Consider the following 15,568-nt stretch of genomic DNA (forward strand, 5'->3'; position numbering starts at 1 on the left):
ACTATGAAGTAATCTTGCTGAACTATCTATACTATCCATGAAGTAATCTTGTGGAAGTTTCTATATTTTCTATAAACAGCAATTTATTTTCTATAAACAACAATTTATAGAAAATACAGAGGCAGAGAAACCTACTAAATACCACCTGGAGGAATGCAATAAACAAAACCTAAACTGTGAATAATTTGCCAGATCAAAAAACTATTTCTTCTACCAATATTTTTCAGAAAAAAAGAAGGAGATGGGAGAAATTATATTAATAGATTAATAAAAGACTTACTCTGAATACTTCATATGGATCATGATCCAAGTGGATAAACTGTAAAACAAATGACATTTGTGACACAATTGGATATTTGAAAAACAGAAGTATATTTAATGAAATTATTAATTTTGGTAGCTAAGCAAAATGTATTGAAATCTTTCTTTTAGGATTTAGAGCAACTTACTGAGATATTTACAAGTATAATTATATGCAATCTGAGGAAATAGGTGGAGGGATACAAGAAGAAAGATTAACATTTGTTGACAATTGTTGAAGCTAGTGATTTGTTCATAGCATGTTTATGATGCTATTTTTTTTCCTTTGGTATATAGCTAACATTTTTACAATAATTTTAGTGTAAATTAAAGCCTTTAAATGAGAAAACTATGCCATGTCATTGTAATTTGAGAAACTCACACAATAACTGAGACCTTACTATGTTATACATACCCAAATCAAACAAAGTAATTCAACAGTAAATGCATATTTAATATATGTTTGTTTAACATTATTGACCAAACAGAACTTCTCTTTAGGATACTGCCTGTAGGAAAATGCATCTCAGAAATCCCTGTTATCAGATGAAAATCTTCCTAATTAATCATTTTTGAATATACCTTTGGATTGGTTACAAGTAGTTGTTTACAACATAAATTTTTGAGTGTAATAGAATATAAACTAATTTTATCATTACCTATGTGATTTATTTATACCACATGTGTATTTTATTGTCTAATAAGAATTCATAAGAATATTCAGTTTTATGGGTATAATAAATTTATGATTACATAAAATTAGCTGCATAGTTATCTGTTGCTAAGTAACAATATTATCATAAACCCAATGACTTAAAACAATGCATATTTATTACTTCACAGTTTCTATGTGTTAGGAGTCTAGGCACTGCTTAGTTGGGTCATATACAAGGCTGAAATAAAAGTTTTGGCCTGGGCTAAGATCTCCTCTGATGCTTAACAGGAAAGGGTTTGTCCAAGATCAACACTGGGTCTTTCTGAGGGCTGTGAGGGAGAATATGTTCCATGCCCCTCTACTAGCTTCTGGTGGTTTGCTGGCAGTCTCTGTCAATCCTTGGCTTCTGCTGTATTACTCTGATCTCTCTCTTCATCTTCACTTGGTGTTTTCTCTCTGTGTGGGGATCTATGTGAAATTTCTCCTTTTTTTAAGAACACCAGTCATGTTGGATTGGGGACCCACCTTTAACTAATTTTGTCTACAATGACCCCGTTTCCAAACAAGTTCACATTCTGGTACTGGCAGTTAGGAGTCAACATATGAATTTGGGGGTGGGATGGGGAAGGGTACAACTCAACCCATAACACCTGACATCCCAGGAGTATAAATATTGATCTCATTATTGTCTCATGGTTACAAACACAGTCAGGCATCTAATTCACTGCTTCAAGCAGGTAGACCAAAAAAAAAAAAAAAAAAAAAATCAAAATGTTTGCTTCAGACAGGATGATAAGGAAGCAGAAGGTCAAAGAAGTACAGAAATCAAATCTCATATTTTACAAAAAATTATTGGAAGGTCTACCCAGTAAGTTCCACCTACATGTCATTGCCAAGGACTGGGTCATATTGCAATGTATTCTGTGAAGATGTGAATTTGTTTTCTAGCCTCTAAATTAATGAAAGCATAAGAGGAGAGGACTTAAAAGAGTTTTGGTGCATTCTATCTTCAGTGTCCTCTACAAAATTTAAAATTTTTACTGCCAATTTGGGAAAAAATAGCATTACATAGATAGAAAATTAAATGAAAGAATGATGGCAAACTATTGACTAGGGAAAAAATGATTTTATAAGAAATTAAATGTAATTATAGTGCACTACTTAAATTCTAGTTACACATTCATAGTTATTTTAAATTAAATATTGACTTAATTTTTGATATAACTTCAGGAGATGGTGCAAGAAAAAGTGCAGCATACATGTGACTTTATTTAGAGTTCTAAATCTTTATCTTTCATAGGATAAATAAATACCCAAAATTGATAACTTGAAAAATAGCAGCATAAAAATCATGAGAAATTTGAAGTTAAATATTTGAGGAAAAAACAGTTTAAAGAGTTAAAAGGAGGTGGCTCTAGGGGGACAAACTAGAGGTTGGTCGGGGGAGGCACCTGTGTATTTCTGTAAGACTTGTGATTTTGTATAACATATTCATGGATTACTTTGATGAAAAGAAGCTTCATTTAAAAACCATCCTAGTTAAAATAGTATGTGGGGTGGATGTTTGTCTGTCGTAACCATAATCCTTCCGTTAATTTGAACAGCTAGCTTGTTGAGAACCCCTTCTTTATCCCCTTTTTCATGGTTTCTACTTAGGTACTGGAAGCGGAAGCTTTCACCCTTTAAAAGTTCTGAAAAAGGTATTATGTTTGGGGGGAATCAGAGACATTATGCTGACCTTGAAATTGAAAGTGATAAGTTTCCCTATTACTCAGAACAGCAAACCTGGGCTTTCAATAGGAGTCCGGGTTAGAGAAGTCAATTGACTGTTTTTAACCAGTGAAACTAGGCATATGAATTTGAATAGCATCGAGTGGGAGGAGAAAGAAGGAACAGTCAATGCTTCATAATCACATCAGGACATCCCCTGTAGAATCTTAAAATACTTTAATCTGTATCTCTACTCAGCAGAAATAGCATAGTGATTCTAGAGGGAATGAGATAAACACAACATTGTCTTATTACATTGCCTTAAGCTATAAATCTTTCAAAGGAATCTCTTTGCATGGGATTCTGCTACTTCAACATAGAAGATAAACAGCCAGAAGAAAATATGCTGCTTTAAGTTAACGTTTACATAACACAAAGTCAAACAATGAACATAATTTATTCATTTTATTTCATTTAATAAAGAGAAATTCTTCTATGTTCTGTTTTTTAATTTATTCTAGCACACCACAGGCAAAGGCCTTCAATTTGTGTACTATATTTCTATACATTAAGTAACCGTTATAAAATTGTAACTTTATTTTATCATAATATAGCTCACAATCTGAGACCAATCAAGTGAAAAAAGCTATAGATATTTTTGTCATGATTTTGCTGCATTATTCCTTCCAGCAACAGTCGAGAATAAAGTCATGAATGTTTGTGTATTTATTTAAATATTAGACATTTTTATATTCAAAGATATTTCTCTGCAGTTTCTCTGTAAACAAAACCTGCCACCAAAAATAACTACCCAAGGATACTTGAAACTATTACAACTGAGACATCAAGGTTACTTTGCCCATGAAGAACACAATATATACTATTTAAATTGCAGAAAGATTTTTAAAGGAGTATTTTATAGTTTCTTCTATTTAAACAAGATTGAATAAAACATAATAAAACAAAGGAATTCTATTTTCTTTATATTTACATTGAGCCTTACAGAAAATTTACTGTGTAGTTAATCAGTATAGTTACATTTTAAAGGTTGATTTCCTTTGACATAGTATCTTGGATTGTTTGATCAACTGTATTTAATAAAAGGCCGACTCATTCATTCATCCATTCCTTCACTAAACAGGTGTTTATTTTACACCTACTGTGTGCTAAACATACATTTTATATCAAGTTTTTGAGGAGGTGAATATATACATTATTTAATTTAATCCTTGAACACAACTTTTGCTAAATGCCTGCTGATTGCTAAGCACATTGCAAGCCACTGAAGATACTTTCATGAATTCACAGCATTGGGAAGACAAACAATTACAATAATTTACTGTGAGTGGAAGGTCAGTTCCTAGGAGAGGGCACAGAAGTAGTAGTCAAATTCAGGGAACTAGTGAATGCTTTCCTGATATAGTGACGTGTAATTCGTGAACTGACGGATTGCTAGGGTGTAGCCCAGCACAGACTCGAAAACGTTTTCTAAGCAAAGGACACCGTAAGTGTAAAGATGTGAGATAAGAGAGTGCTGAAGGGTAGTTTAGTGCTCGGAAAAAATAAAAAAAAGTTTGGGAAATCTGGAGAATTTAAATTCACGGGTGTTAGAAGTGTGGCTGATATGGTGGGGAGCTGCTGGGAAAACTTAAAGCAATTTGTTGTTTATCCTGAGGGATAAACACTTCTTTGAAGTGTTTTAAGTTGAATATAAACATAAGGAAAATGGCATATATTTTTTAGAGGTCTATCACTTGCTACATGGCAAAATGATATTTTCTTTAAGGCTCACATACAATGATGTTGCCCTCTGTGCTTTCCACCAGAGGTTTGGCTACAACTCAGCTTCATGCCTCTGCTCAAGAAGTCTTCAATTCCTGTGTGTTTCCACTGACCCTCTTGCTCCACAAACTGAGAAGCTTGGGAACACTTGACAGGTTAGTTCTCAACTAGAGGCAGACACTTCCAAGAGAACATTAAGGAAGATACTTTCTGTGTTTTAAAACTCTTAGATATAAGATTGAAACCTTCTCTTTACTCAGTACCCCTATGTAGAGTGGACAACAAGACTTAATTTTTAATTTTAAAATTTAATTTTTTATTTTTGAAAATTTAAAAGAAAGCCTGTTCTCTCAGCACTTTGGGAGGCTGAGGAGGGAGGATCACTTGAGCCCAGGAGTTCAAGATCAGCCTGGGCAACATTGGGAGACCCTCATCTCCACAAAAAATTAAAAGAATTAGCTGGTGGCACATGCCTGTAGTCCTAGGTCATCAGGGAGCTGAGGTGGGAGGATCTGCTTGACCCGGGAGTAGAGGATGCAAGTGAGTCGTGATCGTGCCACTGAACTCCAGACTGGGCAACAGAGCGAGATCCAGACCCTGTCTCAAATAAACAAACACAAATAAAATTTCAAGGAAGTACAAACGCAGAAAAAGAGTGAAATAAGACCCCACACATTCATTTTCTGCTTTAACAATTATCAATGACTCGCCAGCTAGTTTTACCTATACCCACCCAACCACTTCTTGCCATCCTGCATTATTTTATAACTGATTTATTTAACAACTTTATTAAGGTATTTTTTATATATGTGTGTGTATATATATATAATTCACTTGTTAAAAGTACACAAATCAATAATTTTTAGTAAACTTACAGAGTTGTGCATCCACACTACATTCTAGTTTAAGAATACTTCCATTACCAGAACCCAGAAGGTTCTCCACATTCATCTGCAATATTCTACACTCACTTCCAGCTCTAGGCAACCACTGATGAGCTTTCTGCTACATATTTGCCTTTTCTGGATATTTCATGTAAATGGAAGAGAGCAAATGCACTTTTTTGCACTTAGCTTATTTTATTTAGTATAATATTTCTGAAATTAGTTCATGTTGTAGCATAAATGAGTACAGCATCTCTTTATTGCTGAACAGTGCTCCATTGCAGAGATATATCATATTTTCTGTATCTTTTACTAGTTGTGGACATTTGGATATTAAGAATGATGCTCCTATGAACATTCACATATACGTCTTTACAAGAGAATGTGTTTTCATTTCTCTTGGGTATCTTCTTAAACGTCAAACTGCTTGTTTGTATGTTACACTTGCATTTAACTTTATAAAAACCTGCAAAATTGTTTTTAAAGTGGCTACATCCTTTTACACACCTGAGCAATGTTTGAGAGTTCTAGTTTCAACATGAACTTGCCAATACTTGGTATTATCTCCCTTTTTAAATTATAATCATCTTACGCATGTATAGTGGTGTTTGGTATAGTTTTACTTTTTCATTCTTCTAATGGTAAGTATCTTTACACTTAGGCTTAGCAGTCATTCACACATCTTTTCTGATGAAATGTCTATTGAAATACTTTGCTCATTTTAGAATGCCTGACCACCAAATTTGTTCTCTTAAGAAAGTGCTTTTGCTATTCTAAATCCTTTGCATTTTAAGACAAATGTTAGGAACAGTATACCAATTTCTACAAAATGCTGCGATTTTGATAGGGATCTCACTATATTTGTATTATAGATCAATCTGGGGAGAATTGCGATCTTGACATTTAGAGTCTTCCAATCCATAAACATGTAAAGACTTTTTATTTGTTTAGACCTTTAATTTTCCTCAGCAATGTAATGCAGTTTTTAGTGTACCTGTCTTATAACTACTTATTTTGTTGAACTTGTCCCTATATGGTTTATTCTTTGTCATATTATTATGAATGGAATTGTTTCTTTATTTTCATTTATGTACTAGTTGTTGTAATATATAAAAATATAACTGATTTTTGCATACTGGTCTTGTATCAAACAATCTTGCCAAATTTGCTTGTTACTTCTAGTTGATTTGGTATACAAAATCATGTCATCTGAAAATAATAATAATTTTACTTATTTTCTAATTGGTACATCTTAATTTTTGTTTGTATGTTTTACCTTATTCCATGGCTAAAGTCTTCAGTACATTGTTAAAGAGAAGCTGTGAGAACGTAAGCATCCAGTCTTTGACAATTATGTATAATGTTAGGTTTTCTCATGGCTATTTTTCATCAATTTGAGAAAATTCCCTTATATTCCTAGTTTATTAAGTTTTTTCCATGAACGAATGTGAGATTTTTGTCAAATGCTTTTTCTGAGTTGATTCAGCTAACAATCCCTAATTGTGCTGCTTATATGTAATGATTTTATCAGAAACATATTTTAATAATGTTATTTTACTAATTAATTTAGATATCTATTTTGATTTACCTGTATACTATAAATTTGTATTGGAAGGAATACCATCTTATGCTTTTATACTTTCTCTAATTCTAATCGAAATGTTATTTATAAAGTTAAACTCAGTTACTATTACTTAGAAATAACACTGTGGAATCAATATTTAGAGTTGAAAGAGAATTTAAATATTAGCTAGTTCAAAGCCACAACTATCTTAAGATGAAACTGAAGGTCCAAAATTTAATTTTTTTTCTTTCAGATTTACTATTAAAATTAAGATCTTACTGATTAATATTCATTAGTTTTATGCTCCCAAATCTTTTAAGCTTGGTGTGTGGGGTTGAATTAAGATTAACTGGGCATAATTAATTTGGAATTCTTAAATTAGTTGGCAGCTGGTTCTTAGGAATTAGTATAACAGTGAAAAACTTGGAAGTAGAATTAAGAGGTATTTGTTTTTGATAAGATTTGGCTGTGTCTCCACCCGGATATCATCTTGAATTCCCACAAGATGAGGGACCTGCTGGGAGGTAATTGAATCATGAGGGCAAGTCTTTCCCCTGAAGATCTCATGACAGTCAGTAGTCTCATGAGATCTGATGACTTTAAAAAGAGTTCCCCTGCACAAGTTCTCTCTTTGCCTGCTGCCATCCATGTAAGCTGTGACTTGCTCCTCCTTGCCTTCTGCCATGATTGTGAGGCCTCTCCAGCCACATGGAACTCTAAGTCCAATTAAACCTCTTTCTCTTGTAAATTACCCAGTCTTGGGTATGTCTTTATCAACAGCATGAAAATGGACTAATACAGTAAATTGGTACCAGAACAGTGGGGCATTGCTGAGAACATACCAGAAAATGTAGAAGTGATTTTGGAACTAGGTAACAGGTAGAAGTTAGAACAGTTTGGAGGGCTCCAAAGAAGACAGGAAAATGTGGGAAAGTTTGGAACTTCCTAGAGACTTGTTGAATGATTTGAAAAAAATGCCGATAGTGATATGAACAATAAGGTCCAGACTGAGGTGGTCTCAGATGGAGACGAGGAACTTGTTGGGAACTAGAGCAAAGGTGACTCTTGTTATGTTTTAACAAAGAGACTGGTGGCGTTTTGCGCTTACCCTAGAGATTTGTGGAAATTTTAACTTGAAACAGATGATTTAGGGTATGTGGTGGAAAAAAATTCTAAGCAGCAAAGCATTCAAGAGGTGACTTGGGTGCTCTTAAAGGCATTCAGTTTTGTAAAGGAAGCAGAGTATAAAAGTTCAGAAAATTTGCAGCCTGACATGTAGTAGAGAAGAAAAACACATTTTTTTTTTAGGGAAATTCAAGCCACCTGCAGAAATTTGCATAAGTAATGAGGAGCCAAATGTTAATCCCCAAGACAATGGGGAAAATGTCTCCAGAGAATGTCAAAAGGTCTTCATGGCAGCCCCTCCCATCACAGGCCAGGAGGTTTAGGAGAAAATGATTTTGTGGGCCAAGCCCAGGTTCCCGGTGCTGAGTGCAATCTAGAGACTTGGTGCCCTATGTCCCAGTCACTCCAACCATGACTAAAACGGGTCATGGTACAGCTTGGGTTGTTGCTTCAGAGGGTGGAAGCCCCAAGCCTTGGCAGCTACCATGTGGTGTCAAGCCTGTGGGTGCACAGAAGTCAAGAATTATGGAACCTCTGCCTGGATTTCAGAAGATGTGTGGAAATGCCTGGATGCCCAGGCAAAAGTTTGCTACAGGGGTGGAGCCCTCATGGATAACCTCTGCTAGGGCAATGTGGAAGGGAACTGTGGGGTTAGATCCCCCACATAGAGCCTGTACTGGAGCACTGCCTAGTGGAGCTGTGAGAAGAGGGCCACCATCCTCCAGAACCCAAAATGGTAGATCCACCAACAGCTTGTACTGTGTGCCTGGAAAACTCACAGACACTCACTATTAGCTCATGAAAGCAGCCAGGAGGGAGGATGTATCCAGGAAAGCCACAGGGCCAGAGTTCCCCAAGACCATGGGAACCCACCTCTTGCATCAGCATAACCTGAATGTGAGACATGGAGTCAAAGGGGATCATTCTGGAGCTTTAAGATTTGACTGCCCCACCAGATTTTGGACTTGCATGGCGCCTGTAGCCCTGTGTTTTGGTCAATACCTCCCATTTGGAATGGCTGTATTTAGCCAGTGACTGTACACCCATTGTTTCTAGGAAGTAATTAACTTGCTTTTCATATTACAGGCTCATAGGAGGATGGGACTTGTGTTGTCTCAGATGGGACTTTGGACCCTGGACTTTTGAGTTAATGCTGAAATGAGTTAAGATTTTGGGAGACAGTTGGGAAGGCATGGCTGGTTTTGAAATGTGAGGACATGAGATTTGGGAGGGGTCAGGGGCAGAATTATAAGGTTTGACTGTGTCCCCACCCAAATCTCATCTTGAAATCCCACAAGTGGGAGGGACCAGCTGGGAGGTAATTGAAACGGGGGCAAGTCTTTCTCCTGGTATTCTCATAACAGTGAATAAGTCTCATGAGATCTGATGGTTTTTAAAAGAGGAGTTCCCCTGCATAAGCTCCCTCTCTCTCATTGCTGCTGCCATCCATGTAAGACATGACTTGCTCTTCCTTGCCTTCTGCCATGATTGTGAGGCTTTCCCAGCCACGTGGAATGGTAAGTCCATTAAACCTCTTTATTTTGTAAATTGCCCAGTCTCGGATATGTCTTTATCGCCAGTGTGAAAACAAACTAATACAGTTATTTTCTTGATATGCTTCAGCATTGTTTGAATTTGATAAAATATTTTGGGATTTTTGGGACTATTTTGGGATATTTTGGGATTTTTAATAGGGGTATTGTTTTAAGGGAGGAGAAAAAATGAGATGAAACACTATATTTATTTATCTACATTTTGCTTTGAAAATCTGCTCCAGTGTGATTCATACCATTGTTTGTTGACTTCAAGTCTTAGGGAATTGGGAAGTCCAGATCTGTGTATAAAAACTGGTAAAACCAAAAGGAGTCTTTAATATATCTTGATCAAGACCTTCAAGTTGCCAACTCAAACATTTTTTTCAAAGTGTTTTGAAGTGAATATGTAGATTCAGCTCAGATAAATAACATGTATATTGAACATTAGTATATTTATGTCATTAATTTTTGTATAATACAAAAGAACATTTCAAAAAACTATGTTTAATTCATTTATTTATGTATTTGCATATGTATTAATGGATATCATAGATAGATATTCAATTCTTATTGGTTTTATCAGTTAACACCCATCAATTTAGTAAAAACATGTCATCCAACAGATATCTAGAAGTAACACAATGGCAAGTAAATTAGTGTCATTATCCCATGTGTTTTTTCATCTGTACATGGGTCTAATCTACTACTTTTCTAATTGATTTGGAGTCTAGGTATGTGGCAAAATTAAATTAATTAATTAATTGGAATTTAAAATAGCATAGTGTTTCCTAGAACGTTGTTTCTGTTATATGAAGGGAGATATCTGAGGTAGTGGTTGGTACTGGTTTTATTTAAACATAGTTAATAGTGAATTTTTTCAAAATTCAGGGAATGAAAAGGATAAAGTGGCTCATTCATTGCAGAGATCAATATAAATTTGCAAAGAGGAGAAATACTAAAATCAGGATATTAATAACTGATGTGTATCTGACTTGATTTTGTTTATTTACATAGAAACAGAGGAACAAACTCCAGTTAAAAGGGGAAAGTAATATACATTTAAATCAGTACAAGTTTCTATATTTTCCCAAGCAAAGTATTATCTAGAATTATTTTGATAATCATTGAACTTCTTTATCCTACATTGCAATTGAAACGATCAGGGATTTCCAAAAACAAGATGTATAAACAGAGGTCTAATGCATTCTTTAGCAATTTTATGTTTCTGACAACATGATAGCCACATTAAAAATGCAGCAAATTTTATGTAGGTGACATATCTCAAAATACTTTTCATTAAAGAAATTAGTTAATAAAAATAATAAAATAAATTATAACATTTGGGTATTTAGATATTATTATAACACTTTTAAAACCACATCTTGTGGTCTATGGGCATGCATATGTTTGTGCCACAAAGATGGTAAGAATACGCATTGTAGCAAATAATTATATAAATTCAAATTGAAAAATGATCTTGATACCACCATAGATCAAAAAAACAAATGTATGTCACTGACTTTTGCAAAGACATTCCATTTAAAATGAATGTTTTAAGATAGGAAGAGAAAGAACACCACCTTCAGTGAAAACACATAATAGGTAAAATGTTGTCTAAAACAGCTTACCTCCTGAATTTTCCCAAATAATTTGATTTTTATCATTTTATGTTACCTACTGACATCCAAACTAGTTTGAGCAAAATAGTTTTAAATAATTGTTGCTTTATTTTCTGTCTTCAGATTCACATTCCCCCAGTTCACTTGTCATGCTATGGCAGACTTTTAAAAAACAGAGATCAGGTTATATTATTCTTTGCTCACTAAGCTGTTTCTTCAGTGCCTAGAGGATCAATACCCAGTTCTTAAACATGAAAATTAAGGACTTTTGCAGTTTGGACTCAACCTACTTATCTAATTTATCCTCCCACCTTTATGTCATTTGTCCTCTACTCTGGCACACTGGATTAGCAGTCATTTCCTGAGCCTGCCACAGCTCTCCAGCCTGCCCCTTGGAGGATCGTAAAGTGACCCTATGCCAGCCTGTGGTCCAACATGTATCCACAGGAAACATCTGGAGATGCATACCACATTCAAATTATTCTCTCTCAAACCAACTGTCTGTCTCCCTTTAAGTTTGAATAAGACCCTAGTTATATGAGTACACTAAGTTCAAAGAAACATAGCAGGCTCATCAGTGGTCTCTTTAATGTCCTTCTCTAGACAGAAGTGAAGACAGATATAACATATACTGTCACATGAAGTAGAAAGTGGAGACTGATTGTCATGAATATCAACCAGGTGGTTCTTTCTCATTATTCTCTTCACAAATCCTTCATTACCAGATTTCACTGAAACTGAGAAGCCATTGATCGTAAGAGTCTCTAGTAATTTATATTTCACTAAGAAAGACAATATGCTACCAAAAATAGATCATGTACTATTGATTTTAAGATATATTCTGATTTCAGAGATGTCAAAATAACTATGCATTCTTCCTCTTAGGGACATGGTGTTAAAGGTGGGACTCACAGTCCACTTTTTTTCTGAAGCAACTCACTTCCCTAACTCAACTATTCTTGACCTTTTTCATACCCTGAATGGAGTTAGGGGCTTGAGAGTCATCTAATTATCTTTTCTGGTCACCTATTTTTGCTAGAGTCAAAACCTTGATTTTTAACATCATAGTACACATACCTTTTCACACAACAGTCTTTCATCTGTGCTGTCATCTTTTAAGACTCAGATAGAATACGACTTCTCCTAGAAAGCTTTCTCTGATCCTCATCTAGCAAACTTCTCACTGCCAGGTAGAATAATCATTTTTTTTAACTTTCACTATTTTTGATAATATTTGTTATAAAACATTTTACTAACTGTGATTGTGTTCATGTCTGCCCCTCCTGTTTTGTGTTTTAAGTGTAGACTACTGCCTAGAACACAGGTTTTATATTTGCTGAAAGAGTGAATGCATTAAAAGTTAAAAAAAAAAAAAAAAGAAAGAAACAAAAACAGGAAGCCATCTTGCTGTCTCAGACAAGATCCAAGAAGCTTTGAGTACTTTCTTGTGATCCATACACATCTAGTACTTCAAATGTTCAGATTCATAAAACTGATTGTAATTCTGACTGTGCTTTGTGACTTCAGACATGGCAAATTAAATTCTAAAGGTTGTTTTTTTTAATTTTAAAAATATATTAATTTGCACTGCTGAGTATAACTGCTAGGTGAACAAAAAATTTCACATAACATTGCCAAATAATTCCTTCACTTTTTATAATCTTTATAAGAGAAACAATTATTACCAGAGATTGTTTGCCAAGCATGAGTATCATTTTTTGACCTTTGTGATTTGGACTTGGTATTTTCTACCACGGATCTTGCTGAAGAAACAGTAGCACTTCTAATTAACTACGTGTTTTTAAAATGTAACTCTTTACCAGATCAAAATAACAATTATCTAATTTATGTAATCAACAATTTTGTTGGTTACGGCATTTCAGAAACTCAAATTTAACAGATGTGACAAAAGCTTCTTATTAAGAATCCATTTAAAGATTGTTTCGCAGAATGTGATAATGCTGCAAATCATGAATATACTTCCTTTAATGTTGATTTTTATAGTTGTTAGTTTTAAAGAGAAATCTTTACATGGATATTTTTGGTCCTAAATGGAAGATACATGAGAATGCAATGAGTGGTAATTTAAAATTCTGCTCCACAAAGAAAAGAAAAAAGTTTACACTGTTAAGACAGGGTTGCAATATAATTGAGTTTATGGGGTAAAATGACTAAGTACATATTTATACTAAGTAATAGAATATATTTCTTCACTAAGAAATTTATTGGACCATAGAATAATTTCTCTTGGGAATTTCTGTAGAAAAATTGAGTATATTTGCAGTATTGATTTTCTTTCCACCTAAGCAAGTGACTCATTGAATTCTATATTAAGAAAGAAGCAATCCAAGAAAAGCTGTGATAAATTTAAAATTTTATTGCATCTTTTTAGGAATAAAAATGATTCACTAGAAAATAAGGTAGACTATGATAAAAATTCTTGGCCTTGTTTTGTTATATACATTCTGTTTTTTATCCAGTCAATAAGATGACCATTCCTAAACCAAAGTAGCTAGTTTTATATTCAGTTAGTTATGAATACGTTTGTTATGATTTGAGCATTTGGACCTCAAGTAAAGCCATAAAGAAACTTTACCAATTAACTTCCTCAGATGTTTGAGTTGAAGAATACTGTTATTTTGTTTTAATATTTTAAAACATAGGTCAAATCACCATTAAGTTGTGATATTCTCACCACAAGGCAGCTACATCAGGACCTCTTCTCCCCTCGGTTAAAAAAATATCTTTTTAATAGGTTTTATAATATATAGATGTTGCTATATATTTTAGATATAATTTTTTTATAAAAACTCATTGGAAAATAAAATGGTATTGCTTCTGAGGTTTTAGACAAGGATGCTGTTTTACGTATTTTCTAAGTTACAGCTAAACATATGCCTCCAGCTAGGAAACTCCTGTGGTGACAGCTAGAGCTGGGTAACAGTTAACCTTATGAAATGAAATATCTTTTGATTTCCACTGCATGAATTCTCTCTACTATTCTCACATGAGAGATTTTTTTTCTTAACTGACAGTAAGTATATATAATTTTACAAAAAGCAAGTTTCTACCATTTTATTTTAAATGAAATTTCAGGAGAAACTATTTTATTGAAAAATGGTAGATTGTATATAAATGAATTGCCATAACCTTAACATCTCTTCCTTTCCCTTCTCCAATGTTTTCATGTTAAAATATCACTGTTTTTTATTCCTGAATGAAAAAGTAATTTCTTCCACAAATGTTTCCTGTTTTCCAAAAATGTATTAAATGTATTTTTAAAGATAAAAGGGATACAACATGAAAAAGTCAGTCATCTTGTTGATGAAAAAAATACATATACACACACACACACACACACACACACACATACACATAGAGACACACACTCTTATATATATTCCATCATTGAATTTGGTTCATTTTATTGTGATATAAAGAATTTCAAACCTGTGGAGGCTAAAGCAACTCAATCTTGGATGTTAATCCACAATGTTAACTTATGATTAACCCCAGTTCTGAGAACATCCCTCAGATTTCTATTTTATCTACTGTTCCTGTGTAAGAATGCATGCTTACCTTAAATCCACCCTTACATCAAAACAATCCTGGATTTTATTGTAAATTGCCATAAATCCTGCCCTAAGCATTGTTCTACACATCCCTTCAGAAGCACATGTACCATTTCCCTATGGTATAAGCCCTGGATCTGAGAGGTAACCACACTGGCATTTGCCATCACACCTTGCCACCACCCGAGGCATGGCCTCTGTTCATGAGATCCTATTAAATATTTCTTTCAAAGAAACTGGATTTGTCAGACTCTTTCTTCAGCCTCTCGGCTCCCTCGGTCTCCAGGGAATAAGTTTCCATAGATCTGCTTACTGTGAGACGACTGACTCTCTCTTTCTGTCCCTAGAGTCACTATTTATACAGATAATGGCTTTTGTTCATTATATTTTCTTTGCTTACATGGACTTTGTCTTTCATAAAGATTGCATCTTCTTGAAGGTCAACAACAAATTCGTTTTAATACAATATACTACTGACATTCTTGGCCAGTTAAGAAAACCTTTGTTCATTCCCAAAAAGTTACACCTTTTTAAAAGAGATACATTTTACATATCTAAACATCTATTTCTGTTATGTAAATAAAACTAGTTATCAGATATGTAATATAGTAAGATAATTGTGAGGCACCTTATAGTTTTTAAGAGACCATAATTAATTTACTACATTTTTGTCTTTTTATTCTCTTATTTTAAAAAGCCTTATTGTCAATATTGTTGTGATAAGAGGGTGGAAAACTCTCAATGTACACTTAAAATATATAAGAAAATGTTGATTAAAAAGCACTGGGGCCGAGCACGGTGGCTCATGCCTATAATCTCAGT

This window comes from Mandrillus leucophaeus, unplaced genomic scaffold, assembly GCF_000951045.1.
Source record: "Mandrillus leucophaeus isolate KB7577 unplaced genomic scaffold, Mleu.le_1.0 Scaffold362, whole genome shotgun sequence".
Taxonomy (NCBI): Eukaryota; Metazoa; Chordata; class Mammalia; order Primates; family Cercopithecidae; genus Mandrillus; species Mandrillus leucophaeus.